A 19299-nucleotide genomic window follows, 5' to 3' on the forward strand; every position below is an offset into this window, starting at 1 on the left:
ATTCTTATTTATTGCGATGGCTCCTGGGAGCCCCAGTCCTGGAGCAGGGCCCTGTGTACAAACACAGAACGAGGCAGGATGCTTTGGTAACACAATGCACCTGCTTGCATCTCACTCACACACACACACTGGTAACACAATGCACCGGCTAGCATCACACACACACACACAGGACCCTGAATGAGCTGGAGAGGAAGGAGCTAGCCAGCATAGGGTACTTGTATTACCCAGTTCAGTAGCCAGCTTGTAGAAGGATCTACTGCAGAGGGATGCTTTCCAGGTTAAAAAAACCTTACACATTTATTGTGTGATGTGTAAAACCTGTGTGTGACATTTTGGGGTTTCCATTCAGACCAGTAAGGGCCTGTATCACCCCTCGTCCTGTAACCCTGAGTGCCTTAAAATGGTCTGCTGCTGTAGCTCCCCGTCGGGACACACCCAGCCAGCAGTTGTTTTACCCCCATCTGGGTCACCCAGGCCAGTAAACGGTGTGAAACCAGATCTCTTACCACCCTGAGTCTGCCCTGCTGTCAGCAGCGCTGTGGCCCACAGCTACCCTCCGTTGTGCCAGTGTCTTACCGCACTCAGCAGCTTTTTGGGCTTCAGCACATTTTAGCTGTTTGACAGACACATTCAGCACTGACTCAGTCTCCCCCCTTGACTGCTGAGTCTGGCTATGGCAGGCTTGTGCCTGAGCCCTGGGGCTCAAGCCTGTTACGTCAAGAAATCAAAACAATATATCAAAGAAAAAACCCTTCCTGCACTACCAATCCCTGAATAATCTTTAGTGTCCGTAATGGCTCAGGCTACAGGATCCATCTACCCACATCTGCTTGTCTGCTAGCCCCTGATCAGACACCCCAGTCTGTCCCTCCTGCTTGGGAGTGACTTGACCCTCTTCTTCTGTCCGAGCTGCCTGCATTTGTCCTGATCCGCAGGCATCTGTTGCTCCAAGTCTGCCTCCTCACTGTGACACTGGCCTCCAGCTCCCTCCACCTCTCCTCCACTAGTACCTTTTCTGCTGCAGCTCTGGACCTCTTGCCATTGCTGCTACCTCTGCTGGATTGTCTGGGGACCCACCTGCTTGGTCTCCTGCATGCCCCATGGGAGAAAAAGGGACCCACTCTGGCCTCTGGCTTGGAGCAGATGCCCCAACCTGCTTCATGGCGTATGAGTGCAGCTAGGCCACTAGCTCCGACTGCTTCTAACCAGCTGTTGGTGGACCTCACCGTGCACACGGCTCTGCTAACTTCTTGGAGAGCTCAGCCACTGTTTCTTTGCTTCCCTGGCCTTTTCAGCTGCTAACTCATCTTTGCACTTGGCTTCCCTTTGTTCTGTTTCCCTGAAATAAACAAACAGAAAACAATAAACCTGACCTGGAAGCTTTCTCTGACTGTTCCCTGCCTTTTCTCTGGAGAATCACTTAAAACTATTTCACCAGTGCTTAAAGTGTAAAGCTCAGGTAAACTAGCTAGCTGTGTGCCAGTCCTGTTGGACAATGTACCTCACGCTTTGGGGTTCAACCCAGAGCAGTGAGAAGCTGTCACCACTTGTCCTGTAACCCCGAGTGTCTTCAAATGTATGTCAGGCCTGACAAGAGCCGCCGACACAGAGTAGTGAACCATCAATGGCCCTCTGGGTCATGCTGTGCCTAGCAGACAGCCTGCACTCGGACCTCTCACACGCTGGGGTAAGTCAGGAGTCGCTGCAAGCCAAGGCCTTACACCCATGTCAAGACAAGTTAAATGAGACCACAAGCAGCCCCACCCTTCACCCAGGAGAAACCAAGCATGTTCCCTACCCGCAACCCCCCAGGAGACATCCTGAGAAATGAGACTGTCCTCAGGCTGTGCTCTGAAAGGTAACAGACTCCAGCTTTGCTGGGCCATGTTCCAGAACCCCTGCGAACACTCTCCCCAGTCACTCAGGCCTAGGGCCTCTTTGCAAAGCAGCTCAGCCAATCTCAACACTCACAGCAACATGTAGGACAGAGTTGGGCAAATTTCGGCCCATGGACCCCCTCCGGCCCGTGAGACCACCTTGCCAGGCCCTTGAGCTCCCGGCCGGGGAGGTTAATCCGGCCCCTCCCCTGCTGTCCCCCCTTCCCTGCAGCCTCAGCTCGCCACACCACCAGCACTCTGGCCTGCCACTCCTGCCAAGCAGTGGGGTGGCGTGGCTGGCTCCGGCCGTGTGGCTGCGAGATCCTGCCGCTCTGAGCAGCACGGTAAGAGAGCGGGGGGGGGGGGGCATTGGATAAGGGGCAGAGAGTCCCAGGGGTCAATCAGAGGACAGAGAGCAGGGGCGGTTGGATGGGGTGGAGATTCTGGAGGGGGCAGTCAGGGGATGGGGAATGGGGGGGGTCGGATAGGCGTGGGAGTCCCAGGGCAGTCAGGGGACAGGGAGCAGGGGGGGTTGGATAAGGGGCATGGGGACAGGGAGCAGGGGGGGTTGGAGAAGGGGCAGGGGGGCAGGGGACAGGGAGCGGGGGGGGGTCCCAGGAGGGGGCAGTTAGGGAACAAGGAGCGGGCAGTTTGGATGGGTTGGGGGTTCTGAGGGGGGCAGTCAGGGGGAGGGGTGAATAGGGGGCGGGCCAGGCTGTTTGGGGGGCACAACCTTTCCTACCCAGCCCTCCATACAGTTTCACAACACGGATGTGGCCCTCGGGCCAAAAAGTTTGCCCACCCCTGACATAGGAGGAGAGGGCATCTGTCCGTTAGCCAGGACCCAAAGCGTAGAAGGTTTTGTGAGCAGATATCAACACCTGGGCAGGTACCCTGGGCACTGGTGCACCTCGGTCCCTCCTATGCACTGCCTGTGGCACACAAGAGTTGAGTCTCCTGAGGGCTGTGATACTTTAGTCTAATCCAGTAGTTCTCAACCTATTTACCATTGTGAGAAACACATGCAACCCACAATGGGTTATGTGGGCCAATGACAATACTACCTGTATGGCCTTGAGGATGTCACATGGGCCACAGCTGTGTGCTGACTGGGCCGCTCTGCAGGTTGAGAATCACTGGTCTAATCCAACACAGGGGTACGGGGTGGGCTGTAGTGGCCTGGGATAGACAGATCCAACTAAATGAGCTGGTGCCCCCTTCCGGCCTGAAACTCTATGACCTCGAATTGCACCCAGGAAAGAACTAGAGGCTGGTGCAGGAGCACTGAGCTCTGGCTTCCAAGGGGCCTTGCAGAGGACCCCCATGTACAGTGACTTTAGTGGGCTGGAGACATAATAGGATGCCTTTGTCCCCAAAAACTCCTTGGCTATCCAGAGTGCCTGCATCCCAGCAGCAGAAGGAGGCAGAATCCACAGAGAAATAAGACTATCTTCCAACCCATTTATTCATGCAACTACAGTCTCCTCTTCAAGGCAAGCAAATGAATAACAAATGTTGTGTTGAGCAAATCTGTATACAGAGCATTTTACTATGGAGGTGGCGGTCTCCACTTCATACTTAAGGCTGAGGTTTGCATTTAAAACAGGATTCAACCCCTCTGTTATGGCTGAAGGATAAGCCAGCCTCTCCCCAGACTTCCAGCCGTGTCCCGTGAATGCCAGACGTGTTTTCTAATGGCTTTCCTTGTGAATTCTCAGTTTCAAATGAGTCAAAATTAAAAAATGTCACACCCTGCCTCAGATCATAGTGGTTTTTTTCTCCCAAATGGTTTCTGTTCAGAAATTAGCAGAAAGTGAAACTTGAGTAGATCTAATGCAAAGGGTATCATAGAATCACAGGGATGCAGAGCTGCAAGGGACTTCCAGAGGTCAGTTAGTCCACCGCCCCACACTGAGGCAGGATTAAATATTCGTAGGCCATCATTGACAGGTGTTTGTGGAATCCCTGCCATCAGAGATTTTTAAGAATAGGTGAGGCAATCTCCCTAGATAACATGCTCCAGAGCTTAACTATCCTCAGAGTTAGAACATTCCTCCTAATATCCAACCTGATTCTCCCTTGCTGCAAACTAAGATGATCTTGACAAACTGGAGACATGGCCTGAAATAAATAGGATGAAATTCAACAAGAACAAAGGCAAAGTACTCCACTTAGGAAGGAAGACTCAGTTGCACACATGGGAAATGACTGCCTCGGAAGGAGTCCTGCAGAACAGGACCTATGTTATAGTGGACAAGGAACTAACTATGAGTCAACAATGCAATACAGTAACACTTCACTTAACGTCCTCCCGCTTAAGATTGTTTCAAAGTTATGTCACTGCTCAATTAGGGAACATGCTCGTTTAAAGTTGTGCAATGCTCCCTTATAATGTCATTTGGCTGCCTACTCTGTCCACTACTTGTAAGATTTTGTGGAAGAGCAGCAACTTTACAAGGGAGCATTGCAAAAGTTCCTCTTCTCCGCCTCCTCCCCCTCCCTCCCAGCGCTTCCCCCACAGCCAAACAGCTGTTTGGTGGCGCTTAGGAATTTCTGGGAGGGAGGGGGAAGAGTGGGGAAGTGCCACATCTCTGCTTCTCCCCCTCCCTCCCAGAAAATCCTAAGCACTCCCAAACAGCTGTTGGGCAGCACTTAGGACTTTCGGTGTGGGGAGGAAGGAGTGGGGATGTGGTGTGCTCCAGAGAGGAGATGCAGTGGGGGTGGGAAGAGGTGGGCCTGGAGTGGAGCAGGGACAGGAAGAAGTGGGCCTGGAGCATCCCCCGCAAAGTCAGCACCGGTTCTTCTCCAGATAAGCTGCCACTGCTGCTGCGAAGGTGCTTCCTAGCGTCCTTGCCTGCAGCGGGCTGTGCCTGTGTAGGGTAAGCCAGAGGCACTTCCCAACCACAGTACAGTACAGTACTGTACAGTATATAATGCCTTTTGTCTGCCCAAAAAAAATTTCCTTGGAACCTAATCCCCCGCATTTACATTAAATCTTGTGGGAAAATTGGATTCATTTAACATCCTTTCACTTAAAGTTGCATTTTTCAGGAACATAACTACAACGTTAAGTGAGGAGTTAATGTACTGTTACAAAAAAAGCAAACATCATTCTGGGATATGATTAGTTGGAGTGTTGTAACCAAGACACAAGCAGTAATTCTTCCATTCTACTCAGCACTAATAAGGCCTCAACTGGAGTATTGTGTCCAGTTCTGGGCACCACACTTTGAGAAACGTATGGACATACTGGAGAAAATATAGAGGAGGGCAACAAAAATGATTAACAGTCTAGAAAACATGACCTCTTAGGAAAGATTGAAAAAACTGGGTTTGTTTAGAAGAGAAGACTGAGGGGGGACATGGTGACAATTTTTAAGAATGTAAAAGGTCATTATAAAGAGGCAGGAGGTAGATCGTTCTCTTTATCCACTGAGGATAGATCAAGAAGTAATGGGCTTAAGTTGCAGCAAGGGAAATTTAGCTTAGAAAAACTTCCTAATTGTAAAGGTAGTTAAATGCTGGAACTAGGGAGGTTGTGGAATCTCCATCTTTGGAGGTTTTTAAAAACAGGTTAGACAAACACCTGTCAGGGATGGTCTAGATAATACTTAGTCCTGCCTCAGTGCAAGGCACTGAACTAGATGTCCTACTGAGGTCACTGCCTGTCCCACATTCTATGGTTCTACAATTAATTCTTGTCCTACCCTACTGGACGTGGAGAACAATTGATCACATTGTGAGGCTGAATGGACAATTTTCACCATCACCCCTCATAACTGAACCTTTCTCTATGAGCAGAGGCTAAAGAATAATCTTCCTCTTACAGAGAAAATCAGGAAGATCTGCCCTATTTCAAAATGGCTGCCATCTCCCATTCTGCTCAATGTGACTAAGGCCACACGGGGTCTGGGGAAAGGGGGCGGGGCCTGGGGTGGAGCAGGGCCTGGAGGAAGTTGGCGCCTGCCCACAGGCAGCCCTTAGCAGACATGGTCACTGCATCCATTCAAAAGTGGTTGAAACATAGGGGGGAGTAAACATTTTAAAAATCATTTTCATTGTGTGAGTTTTTATGATTTTCCATTTTTCAGGAAATATTTATCAAAAATCTCTACCATATTTCATATGCTTTGTTCGTTGACCATATTTTATTTTTACACTCTAAAAATACTGTATTTTTAATCGAAAAACTTTAATTTTTCCATTTCTAATCGTTCTTCATTTTCTATGGGGAAATTTTTTAAAAATGATTTTCTTTAACATTTTGAAACAGTTTTAATAATCGCAATCCCACTATGTCAAAAATCATAGAATCATAGAATATCAGAGTTGGAAGGGACCTCAGGAGGTCATCTAGTCCAACCCCCTGCCCAAAGCAGGACCGATCCCAACTAAATCATCCCAGCCAGGGTTTTGTCAAGCCTGACCTTAAAAACTTCTAAGGAAGGGGATTCCACCATCTCCCTAGGTAACACATTCCAGTGTTTCACCACCCTCCTAGTGAAAAAGTTTTTCCTAATATCCAACCGAATTCTCCCCCACTGCAACTTGAGACCATTACTCCTTGTCCTGTCATCTGCTATCACTGAGAATAGTCTAGAGCCATCCTTTTTGGATCCCCCTTTCAGGTAGTTAAAAGCAGCTATCAAATCCCCCCTCATTCTTCTCTTCCGTAGACTAAACAATCCCAGTTCCCTTAGCCTCTCCTCATAAGTCGTGTTCCAGACCCCTAATCATTTTTGTTGCCCTTTGCTGGACTCTCTCCAATTTATCCACATCCTTCTTGCAGTGTGGGGCCCAAAACTGGACTCAGTTCTCCAGATGAGGCCTCACCAATAGAGGGGAACAATCACGTCCCTCGATCTGCTGGCAATGCCCCTACTTATACACCCCAAAATGCCATTGGCCTTCTTGGCAACAAGGGCACACTGTTGACTCATATCCAGTTTCTCATCCACTGTCACCCCTAGGTCCTTTTCCGCAGAACTGCTGCCAAGCCATTCGGTCCCTAGTCTGTAGTGGTGCATTGGTTTCTTCCGTCCTAAGTGCAGGACTCTGCACTTGTCCTTGTTGAACCTCATCAGATTTCTTTTGGCCCAATCCTCCAATTTGTCTAGGTCCCTCTGTATCCTATCCCTACCCTCCAGCGTATCTACCACTCCTCCCAGTTTAGTGTCATCCGCAAACTTGCTGAGGGCGCAATCCACACCATCCTCCAGATCATTAATGAAGATATTGAACAAAACTGGCCCCAGGACCGACCTTTGGGGCACTCCGCTAGATACCGGCTGCCAACTAGACATGGAGCCATTGATCACAACCCGTTGAGCCTGACAATCTAGCCAGCTTTCTATCCGCCTTATAGTCCATTCATCCAGTCCATACTTCTTTAACTTGCTGACAAGAATACTGTGAGATACTATGTAAAAAGCTTTGCTAAAGTCAAGGAATAACACGTCCACTGCTTTCCCTTCATCCACAGAATAATCTTTAGTGTCCATAATGGCTCAGGCTACAGGCTCCATCTACCCACTTCTGCTTGTTTGCTAGCTCCTGATCAGACACCCCAGTCTGTCCCTCCTGCATGGGAGTGACTTGACCCTCTTCTTCTGTCTGAGCTGCCTGCGTTTGTCCTGATCCGCAGGCATCTGTTGCTCCAACTCTGCCTCCTCACTGTGACACTGGCCTCCAGCTCCCTCCACCTCTCCTCCACTAGTACCTTTTCTGCTGTGCTGCCCAGCGCAGCAGTCTGGGAGCTGACCTTGTTCGTGAAGACAGAGGCAAAAAAAGCATTGAGCACATTAGCTTTTTCCACATCCTCAGTCACTAGGTTGCCTCCCTCATTCAGGAAGGGGCCCACACTTTCCTTGACTTTCTTCTTGTTGCTAACGTACCTGAAGAAACCCTTCTTCTTACTCTTAACATCTCTTGCTAGCTGCAACTCCAAGTGTGATTTGGCCTTCCTGATTTCACTCCTGCATGCCCAAGCAATATTTTTATACTCTTCCCTGGTCATTTGTCCAATCTTCCACTTCTTGTAAGCTTCTTTTTTGTGTTTAAGATCAGCAAGGATTTCACTGTTAAGCCGAGCTGGTCGCCTGCCATATTTACTATTCTTTCTACACATCGGGATGGTTTGTCCCTGTAACCTCAATAAGGATTCTTTAAAAAGCTGGTCTATCAAATGTTACACCTACCCCACCCCTCACTCACTCATTTTCACCGGCCCGGGGCAGGGGGTTGGGGTGCAGGACGGAGTGCACGCTCCAGCTGGGGGGTTGACCTCTGGGCTGGGACTGGGGACGGGGGGCTCAGGGCTGAGGCAGGGGGTTGGGGTGGGGGAGGGTGTTTGGGATGCAGGCTCTGAGAGGGAATTTGGGTGCGGGAGGGGGTTCAGGGCTGAGGCAGGGGGTTGGGGTGCAGGAGAGGGTGCAGGCTCCAGGCAGCGCTTACCTCAGGCAGCTCCCAAGAAGCGGCGGCATGTTCCCCGCTCTGGCTCCTAGGCAATGGGACAGCCAGGTGATGGAGGGATGGCCATTTGTGGTTCCCAACCAATGGGAGCTGCGGAGCCAGCACTCAGGGGGCGCCAGTGGGCGGGGGCAGCGTGCGGAGCCTCCCTGGTCGCCCCTTCACCTCAGAGCCAGACATGCTGGCTGCTTCCCGGGAGCTTCCCGGGAGTTGCGCGGAGCCAGATGAGGAGCTTGCCTGCCCTGCTGCACCGCCAACTGGACTTTTAATGGCCTGGTCCCTTTTCGACCAGGTGTTCCGGTCAAAAACCAGATACCTGGCAACCCCTAGCACAGCTGCAGCACTCTAGTGTAAACACTTCCTACTGCAAGGGAAGGGTTTTTCCATCTGGGAGCGGGGTATTCACGAGCCCTGTGCATGTTAACATGGGTCAGGAGGGACCAATTAACCTATAAATATATCAGAGGGATAAATACCGGAGAGGGAGAAGAATTATTTAAGCTCAGTACCAAGGTGGACACAAGAACAAATGGATATAAACTAGTCATCGGGAAGTTTAGACTTGAAATTAGATGAAGGTTTCTAACCATCAGAGGAGTAAAGTTTTGGAATAGCCTTCCAAGGGAAGCAGCGGGGGCAAAAGACTTATCTGGCTTAAAGATTAAACTCGATAAGTTTATGGAGGAGATGGTATGATGGGATAATATGATTTTGGCAATTAATTGATTTTTAAATATTCATGGTAAATAGGCCCAATGGCCTGTGATGGGATGTTAGATGAGTTACTACAGAGAATTCTTTCCTGGGTATCTGGCTGGTGAACCTTGCCCATATGCTCTGCGTTCAGCTGATCGCCATATTTGGGGTCAGGAAGGAATTTTCCTCCAGGGCAGATTGGAAGAGGCCCTGGAGGTTTTTTGCCTTCCTCTGTAGCATGGGGCACGGGTCACTTGCTGGAGGATTCTCTGTACCTTGAAGTCTTTAAACCATGATTTGAGTACTTCAATGGCTCAGACATAGGTGGGAGGTTTATCGCAGGAGTGGGTGGGTGAGATTCTGTGGCCTGCGTTGTGCAGGAGGTCAGACTAGATGATCATAATGGTCCCTTCTAACCTTAATATCTATGAATCTATGAACCTTAGATGCTGCTCCGGGAGGGGAGCCAGGGATTGATAAGGCCTAATTGCAGACGAAGCCCAGCTGGGGAGGAGCTGGGCAAGGGTGATAAAGCCAGGAAGTGAGAGCAGGAGGGGGCTGCAGGAAAGGGCTCGGAGGTCACTCTCTAGAGGGAAAGGGAGTTGGCCAGGGACAAGGAGGAAGTAGTCCAGGAGGAGAGTAAGCCCTCAGGTCCTGCCCTAGATGAGGGAGTCTGGCAAGAAGCAGAGAGGGGTGAAGTAGCCACAGGGAGCAGAGGCAGCTCTGTCCCAGAGACAGACTGGGAGCTGGGTCAGAAAGGAGCCCAGGCAAACAGCAACAGGGAGTGAGGAGACCTGGATTGCTAGTCATGGGGTCCCTGGGCTAGAACACAACATTACAGGCGGGCCCAGGTTCCCCTACCCACTACAGGAAAGTGGCACAGGCCCGAGAGAAGGCACAAAGACCATCTGAGATGGCATCCGGATAGCTTGTCTGGTGGGACTTTGAAACCCTGGAAGCAGGGACTGTATAGTGACCTGGCTGGAGGGCTGAGTCACGAAGTGCTAGAGGGACTACAGCATGAGTAGTTGACGACAGGGGGCGCCATATGGGGCGAGAGTTAATTCCCAGACCTGTCCACAGGGAGGCACACCTGCAATAAGCGCAGTGAGCCCTTTACACCATCGATGTAGCTAGTCCACCTCTCCAAGAGGCAGTAGCTAGGTTGGTAGGAGAATCCTTCTGTCAACTCTAGCTGCATCTACGCCAGGGGTTAGACGTTCCTAACTACATCACAAAGGGTGCAAAATCTTTCTCAGCCCTGAGCAACGTAGCTTAGTCGATCTAAATTTTAGGCATAGACCATACCTCAGGCTCCTCTTCTCAAAAGTACTTAGGTGTGTAACAATGCAGAGAGGCACCTGACCAGGGCCACGGGCACCACCTCTGAGGGGGATTGTGTGGAGGAGGAAGGTGCGTACCTGTACTGTATCTGCACCCCGAGCCACAGGGCGCATCCCAGGGCAAGCGCTGGGATGGGAGAGGATTTGGGTGCTCCCATCTGACCCCACAGGGCCACACTGCGATCGGACCCCACCATTCAGCAGGCAGATCCCATGTTCCATGCAGGGGGCACTGCCAGAGACCTCCTCTCTGTGTGTCCCATTCTGCACCCCCTGGAGTTCCCCTGTCGAGAGATAACTCCTGTCTTCCCCCCAACATTCTCAGGGCAGCTGATTCCCCAGCAGGATCAGAGAACCCCAGTCCCTTCCCTCTCGCTGTCACTGCCCCCTGGCCGTGGCTGAGGCCTCTGCTCTTTATTTCAAAAGCACCCATGGGTCTCTAACCACCAATGGGAAATAAGGTACCTATACTATTTCAGTGCTTCTGACACTCTCACTTGGCCCCTAGTTGTGCCTTTAGGTGACTAAATACCTTTAAAATTCTGACTCTAAATCACTGGTGGCCTGCGATATATATGAGGTCAGACTAGATGATCTGCTGATTCCATCTGACCTTAAACTCTGTGACTCCTAAGTCACTTGGGCATGTCTAGAAATTTTATTCATGATGGGCTTTGGATTTTTTTTTAATTCTTTCCAAAATCATTTTTAAAGATTTTCAGTGATGTCCTATTTCACAACTGAAAAGACCCAGACCATTTCGAAGTGTTAATAAAAAGACTTAAGCCAAAAAAAGTGGGGGCATTTTTAAAGAAGGGAATTTTTAATGAATTTCTTTTGGTTTGGGGGGAGGAAAGGCTTTTTTTTTAATGACAAACTTCTTCATTTGAAACATTTCAGCCAGCTATTATAGTACCAAAAACTGGCCAGCGCAGACCAATGCTCTATCTGGTTCCCTAGTCTGTCTCTGATAGGGGCCAGTCCCAGATGCATTACAAGAAGGTGCAAGAGACCCTGTACTGAACATCTGGATTGGGTGATAAAGGAACATCAGCAGGGTTATTGTGGGGGTGCTGCAGAGGCTAGAGGGATCAGTGGGCGTGGAGGAGTGTCCAGATGGAGATGTCGACTGCTGTGTAATAGTGGGGTGTCTGTGTGGAAGGATGTTGGGGTGCAGACTCATATATTACAAGGCCAGAAGGGACCACTGTGATCTCATCAGAACTCCTGCAGGCCGTGGGACTTCCCTGAATTAATTCCTGTTTGAACCACAGTTGATCTTTAAGAAAAACATCTAATCTTGATTTTTAAAATGGTTTAAAATTTGCCTGCGAATCCACCACCATGACCCTTGGAAAGTTCCTTCAGTGGTTAATGAGGCTCCCTGTTAAAAATGTGTGCCTTATTTCCCATCTGAATTCATCTCACTTCAACTTCCAGCCATTGGATCTTGTTAGACCTTTGCAAGACTGAATTTCCAATTTCTGTTCCCACACAGATACTAATAGACTGTGATCAAGTGACCCCTTAACCTTCTCATTGTTAAGCTAAATAGATTGAGTCTATCACCGTAAGACATGTTTTCCGGTCTTGTATTCATTCTCGTCACACTTCTCTGGATGCTTTCCAATTTATCAACAGTGATGGTCAGTGTGGACAGGGGGGGTGAGTGGAGGGTGAGGCTCTCAGGGGAGTGTGGAGTGTCAGGGGGTGGAGGGTGCTGGTGGGATTAAGAGAGGATATGGGGGGGTCAAGGTGGAAGAAGATGTAACTATTTGGAGCAAGGACCATCGTTTTCTTGTGTGTTTGTACAGCACCTAGCACCACAGGGGCCTGGACCATGGCTGAGACGGCAAGGCGTTGCCATGATACAAATAAACGAATAAATGTCATCTTAGGGTTTAAATGTTAAGGACAAAAAGCACAGATTTGAGCAAGTTCACCCATATGCAATCGCTTCTGTGTTCACTTTGTGTCACTAGTAACAAGTTTATGGGGAGAGGAGTTTTTTAGAAGGCAATGAGTCTGTAATGCGCCTTGGCTTTAATCCCCCACATAGGTTTCTCTGTCCTACCTATTCTCTGTGGCATTTTCTGCTCCCCAGCCACGCTCTTTAATGCATTTATCGACACTCACACACCCCTGGGAGGTAGGAGCGTGCTATAATTTCCATCTAACAAACAGGGACTTGAAGCACAGAGAGACTAAGTGATGGGTCACACAGGGAGTTTGTGGCAGAGCAGGAGTTTGAATCCAGGTCTCCCAAGCCCTAGGCTAGTCCCCTCACTGTTCAGCTATCCTTGCTGATGTCTGCCTCTCTTTTTTCCAGCTCAGTCTGCATATGCATCTGTCACCTCTCCCCTCACCTGTTTCTCAGAGAATGGGTGGCAAATTCTATAGGCCCATGGTGCCTGGGCACAAGGAATATTCTTGGCCCGAGGGCCCGGCTCCAGCAACACTTCCCACCTGCCCCCACACGAATCCCCCGGCCCTGCCTGCAGCCTCCTGGCGATTTAAAACAGCCCAGGCGCTCCCGCCAGCACCTGGCAGCGCAGCGGGGCTGAGCGGCTTCCTGTGCACTCATTCCACGTGGCGGCCGGCCCATCCTTCCAGCCCATGAGGTGGGGGCGCTGTGCCGCTGCACACTGCCCCTGCCCCAAATGCCCCTGCAGCCAGTGGGAAGATGCAGGGGTGGTGCCTGGGGATAGCAGCGCGCAGAGATCCCCCCAGCCTGGCCTGCCTAGGAGCCGCTGCCAGAGGGGGTGCCCCAGGTAAGCACCAAACCCCCCATCCACTTCCAGAGCCTGCACCCACACCCCCTCCCCACACACACCCTCCAGCCCCCAAATTTCCTCCTGCACCCCCACCCCCCGTACGTCCTCTCACCCCCAAACTCCCTCCCAGAGCTTGAAGCCCTCACGCCCTCCTCCACTCCCATCCCTGCGCCAGCCCAGAGCCTGCACCCAGCACCCAAACTCCCTCCCAGAGCCTGCACCCCTCCCCCTCCCCTGCACCCCGCACCCCTCCCCCAAAACTGCCTCTTGCACCCCACCCCCCACACCCACTTTTGTCCCCAAACTCCCTACCAGAGCCTGCACGCCTCACCCCCCTACTGGACCTCTACCCCCTGCCCCAGCCCAGAGCCTACCCCCAGTACATGAACTCCCTCCCAGAGCCTGACCTCTCACCCCTTCAGCACCCAAGCTCCCTCCCAGAGCCTGCACCCCAGGCCCCTCCCCCACCCAAACTCCCTCCAAGAGCCTTAGGCAGGTGAGGGGGGAGTTTGCAGGGGTGGGTTCTGGGTGTTCTGGGCACCACCAAAATTTCTACAAACCTGCCACCCCTGTCTCTGGGTTCCCTCTATGGCCACGAGCTCCCCAAGGGACTCAGTTTCCCTCCCTGGAAGTCTAAACAAGCCCCTCCTATTTTCTAGGTGTTCCCTGGGCCTGTTCAGGTGGCCTGAGACCCCCAGAGACCCCAGCTCCCACACTGTGCATCGACCTGCCCCTTGCTGTTTCTCTGCATGCCAATGACTCCCTAGGTAGCCTCTGCCTCCCCCAGGGCTTCCACCAGCAGCTTGAGGTGTCCTGAGGGCCTCCCCTTGGGGCTATAATGTACCCTGGGGCCTTAGGCTCGCACCAGGTGTGCCTAGCTCCTCTCCATGTTCCTGTCCCTTCTTCATCCCCCTTCCCTGGGAATGGGCCTCCCCATATCTTTGGACATAATTCTACCTGCATTTCAACCGCCAAGCCCCAGCATGGGGATGAGGGCTGATCCCCACAGAGAGATGGGGGCACTGATCCTCAAAGAGAGGTGGGGGTTGGGGGCAGGTCCCCACAAGGAAACGGGAGGACAATCCCCACAGAGAGAAGGGGGCTGAGGGGAATTGATCCCCACAGAGAGATGGGGGCTGGTCCCCACAAGGAGACAGGCGGCCCAATCCCCACAGAGGCATGGGGGCTGGTCTCCACAAGGAGACAGAGGGCCCAATCCCCATAGAGAGATGGGGCTGAGGGGACTGATCCCCACAGAGAGATGGAGGCTGGGGGCCCTGAGTGCAGCATGGCAGGACACCACAAGCTGCAGTGACTCTGTGACATCACAAGGGGGGGGGGGTCCCTCATCACCATGGTAACCGGGACAAGGTACTCCGAGCCACGGCACGGGGTGAGGGGCTGCGGGATGCTCTGTGCTCCCCAGTTCTGGCTGGGCCGCAGGGGCCCCTGGGTCTCAGGGGCACTGGAGATCCTGGCTCTGATACTTTGCCATTGCTCAGGTAGCATGGGGATTGTTTTCCCCTTTAAGGGTTCACAACACTTTGGGGCCTCAGCCTGGCCAAGTGCCCTTGGAGAGGTGCCAAGCTGGGACCCCCCAGCCTCGGGGAGCACCCTCAAGGCAGTGCCCGGTCAGAGAACTCAGCAACGTGCTCCTCTCCGCCCATCTCTGCAACGTTACAGGCGCCCCGGGTAGCCTGGGACTCAGCAGAGCCCAGGGGAGGTGTGAGCACTGCTGGGCAGGAGCAGCAAGCCTGTGAGATGGCGCCAAGGATCCAAACAGCGCCACTCAGAATTGGGCATGCCCAGCGCGGAGATGGGAGCCCCATCTGAGCCCCACCTGTGGGGTGGGCTGGAGACCAGACCCCAGCCTGGGCAGCCCCTCATCCAGCGGGCCTGACATGGTAACCCCATCTGAACAAACCTTGTGGGGTGGGCTGAAACAGCCCCCCCAACTGGACACCCCCTCGTGAGCTGGGACTGAGCCTGAACCCCCATCCAGGCAGACCCCTGTGATGGTTCTCCACTGTTGCCTGTCTGATCCAGACTATAACCACCTTGGGGCAGTGATTGTGCCTCTCTGTGCTGCAGCCAGTGTGTTCGTCTCAGGTTTTGTGAGCACCTACCCCAGACCATGGCAAAGCCGGCATCTCTGCCCCCTGCCTCCCGAGGAGCCTGTTACTGAGATGAGACTGGAACTGCCTGTGTCTCTCAGCTTCCTTCCTAGGCCACAAGCACTATTCTCCTGATGAGGGCGTCCTCCCAGGGAAAGGGACCGGAGGCACCGCAGCAAAAGCCAGGGAAGAGCCCAGGCAGCCAGCAGGGTTCGGCGTGGAAGGGCAAACCAGTAAGGGGAGTCACTCTGCAAAGTTCCCCATCCCATAGTGGGTCCAGGGTTCCTGCCCGGCTCTGCTACTGGCTGACACAGTGCAGGATCTTTCCCTGCAGCCCAGGAAAGAGAAGTAGCCCCTAGCCTGGGAGATTCCCCCACTCATGCCCCGATGGGTGTGGCTCCCCTGCACCAGTCTGGGCCCAAGGGTTGGTCCTGGATGGACCATGTCCTTCCCCTCTCTGTCCCTGGGCTGCATCTGAGGCTGCCCTGGTCTCCTCTGCCCTGGTTCTGCCCCCATCACCCCGATGCACCTGACCCCCACTTCTTCATGGGCTTAAATTGAAGCAAGGGAGGTTTAGGCTGGACCTTAGGAAAAACTTCCTAACTGTCAGGGTGGTTAAGCACTGGAACAAATTACCTATGGAAGTTGTGGAATCTTCTGTCACCAGGGTTTTTTAAGAGCAGGTGACAAACACCTGTCAAGAATGGTCTAGTTATTATATAGTCCTGCCTTGAGTGCAGGAGACTGGACTAGATCAGTGGTTCTCAACCAGGGGTATGTGTACCCCTGAGGGTATGCAAAGGTATTCCAGGGGGTACATCAACTCATCTAGATATTTGCCTAGTTTTACAACAGGCTACATAAGAAACAAAAGTGAAGTCAGTACAGTAAAAGCTTTGTTATCCAGCATGTTGGAGGAATGGGGAGGGGTGCTGGTTAGTCAAAAATTCTGGTTAAATAATTCTGGTTAACAATGGAGGGAGGGAGTTTGATTGAGGGAGGGGGCTCGGGACAGGGGGTTGGGGCATGGGATGGGGTGCAGGGCGTGGGCTCTGGGAGGGAGTTTGGGTGCGGAAAGAGTCTCAAGGCAGGGGGTTGGGGCACGGGAGGGGTTTTGGGGTGTCGGATCCAGGTGGCACTCACCTCAGGTGGCACCCCACAAGCAGTGACATGTCTCTGCTGCTCCTAGGCAGAGGCACAGCCAGGTGGCTCTGCCCACAGGTGTCACCCCTGCAGCTCCCATTGTCCATGGTTCCCAGCCAATGGGAGCTGTGGAGCCAGCACTTGGGGCGGGGCAGGGGCAGTGGACAGAGTATGGAGTCCATGGCTGTTCCTCCGCCTAGGACATGTCACCCCTTCAGGGGAGCCACACAGAGCCAGGTAGGGAACCTGCCAGCCCTGCACCAACCGGACTATAAACCAGACTGTCAATGAAAATCAGCAATGCTGGTTTATAGAGCCTTCCGGTTGGTAAAGTGCCGGATAACACAGCTTTTACTGTACAAACTAAAATTTCCTACTGCCAATGACTTGCTTATACTGCTCTACATACTAGACACTGAAATGTAAGTACAATATTAATATTGCAATTGATTTGTTTTATAATTATATGGTAAAAATGAGAAAGTCAGCGATTTGTCAGTACGAGTACGCTATGACACTTTTGTATTTTGATGTCTGATTGTGTAAGCAAGTTGTTTTTAAGTGAGGTGAAACCTGGGGGAGCGCAAGACAAATCAGACTCCTGCAAGGGGTACAGTCGTCTGGAAAGGTGGAGAACCACTGGACAAGGAGACCTCTCGAGGTCCCTTCCAGTCCTACCTTTCTAGGGTTCTCTCCATCTCTCTGTCCTAGTCCCCATCTTCATCCACATGGACGCCACTGAATACTCCCTGCCCTGCAGCCAAAGGGAGATGCATGTGACGAACCCCACCTACCGGTGGGCCCAGGACAGGAGAGGTGAGGCCCTTCTCTTCCCGCCAGGCCCCATTCCACACAGTCAGAAGCGAGCAGCTGAGACGGCTGGAGAGAGGGAAGGTGAAACATCCCCAGGGAAAAGGGCATGTCCTGGGAGGCTATGGGGCCATGTTCTCCCAAGAGCTCTCCCCACCTCTGGGCGTGTGATGAAGAGGGGTGGAGGGAAGGTGCCACAAGTTTTGCGGGGTTGGGATAGGTCAGAACAGGGTGATCCCCCCCCATCCTCTCAGGGAAGAGCAGAGCTGAGTAGTCTGTCGAGGGGGGGGTCTCCTGGGGGTGCCCGTGGGGGCTGGGACAGCTCAGGACACTGCTTTGGCTGTGAGTGTTTATACAGAGAAGGGCATGGCTCTGGCTATACCCTGGGAATACGTTGCAGGGGCCTGGGGCAGGGCCTGGGGCAGCTCAGCCTGGGGTGACCCCTTTCTGGGGCTCATCCCCTCTCTCTTTCCCCGGCGCTAGAATCCCAGTTGCTCTCAGTCAGCGCCCAGGGAGCCCTCACCTTCCGCCACTTCCAGGGGGGCAGCAGTGGGAATTACTCCTGCACCATCTCCTACAAGGAGCACAGACACCCGAGGGCTCAAACCTTCCACTACAAGGTCATGGGTGAGACCTGCTTTTGGAAGGGAGGGGCAGGGTGGGGTATGGGGGGACTGAGCCCCATGGAAGGGAGGGACAGTGTGGGCCATGGGGAGACTGAGCCCCTCGGAGGGGAGGGGAAGTGGGCAATGGGGGGACTGAGCCCCATAGCAGAGGGGGCAGGGTGGCCACAGGAGGCCCTTGTCAGCTCCATGAAGGGGAAGGGCAGGATGGGGTTTAGATCTCTCAGTGAGGGAAGAAGCCCACGGGGAGGGGCAGGGTGGGCGCTGGGTCTCCCCGCACCCCAGCTCTATGGAGGGGGGCTGGTGTCTGTCAGGGTGGGGAGGCCGTAGGAGACTCGGGGTCCTCCTGCAAACCCCGTTCCCATCTGCCCAGGAGGGCGGTGGGGAGCTTGTGGGACGGCCTTGTCTGGCCAGAGGTGACCCCACGTGGCGCCGTGCCGCGCTCTCTCCCTCTGGCAGCCTACCACGTGCGCGGCGGCCTGGAGGCCCTGCTCATCTTCCGGAGCCGGCTCTGCCAGGAGGCGTTGAAGAGGAGGCTCCTGTGGTCTCTGCAGGAGGCCCTGGACCGGGTGGCCTCTGCCCAGCACTGCCGGCTTGTGCTCAGCAAGTCCTCCTGCTTCCCCACCCTGCAGGAGCCCTGGGATGAGTTCAATCTCCAGGTACAATTCCAAGGTAGAAACCCAGAAGGAACTGTCATGGCAGGGTCCTCAGGGAACTGCCCCTGGAAAGATGGAGGCAGGGCACAGGCCTGGGAACCAGGGCTCCTGAGTTCTATCCCCAGCACTGGAAGAGGAATGGGGTTGAGTGGGTTAGGCAGGGGAGCTGGGAACCAGGACTCCTGGGTTCTTTCCATGGCTCTAGAAAGGGAGTAGGGTCTAGGGGGTGAGGCACGGGGGCTGGGAGTCAGGACTGCTGGGTTCTCTTCTCAGCTCTGGCAGGGGTGGTTAAAGCAGGCGGTGCTGGGAGCCAGGACTCCTGGGTTCTAGCCCCAGCTTCCTGAGCTCAGCAGTGTATAATTGCCCTGTATTACTGAGTTATGAGGAGGTCACATGCCAGGCACCTCGGTGTCTTATGTGTTAAGAGCTAGTTTAAAAAAGGGAAGAAGGAGGATCCTAGGAACTACAGGCCAGTCAGCCTCACCTCAGTCCCCAGAAAAATCACGGAGCAGGTCCTCAAGGAATCAATTCTGAAGCACTTAGAGGAGAGGAAAGTGATCAGGAACAGTCAGCATGGATTCACCAAGGGCAAATCATGCCTGACTAATCTAATTGCCTTCTATGGCGAGATAACTGGTTCTGTGGATGAAGGAAAAGCAATGGACCTGTTGTTCCTTGACTTTAGCAAAGCTTTTGACACGGTCTCCCACAGTATTCTTGTCAGCAAGTTAAAGAAGTATGGGCTGGATGAATGCACTATAAGATGGGTAGAAAATTGGCTAGATTGTCGGG

Source organism: Lepidochelys kempii, chromosome 27, assembly GCF_965140285.1.
Source record: "Lepidochelys kempii isolate rLepKem1 chromosome 27, rLepKem1.hap1, whole genome shotgun sequence".
In the NCBI taxonomy this organism is placed as follows: Eukaryota; Metazoa; Chordata; order Testudines; family Cheloniidae; genus Lepidochelys; species Lepidochelys kempii.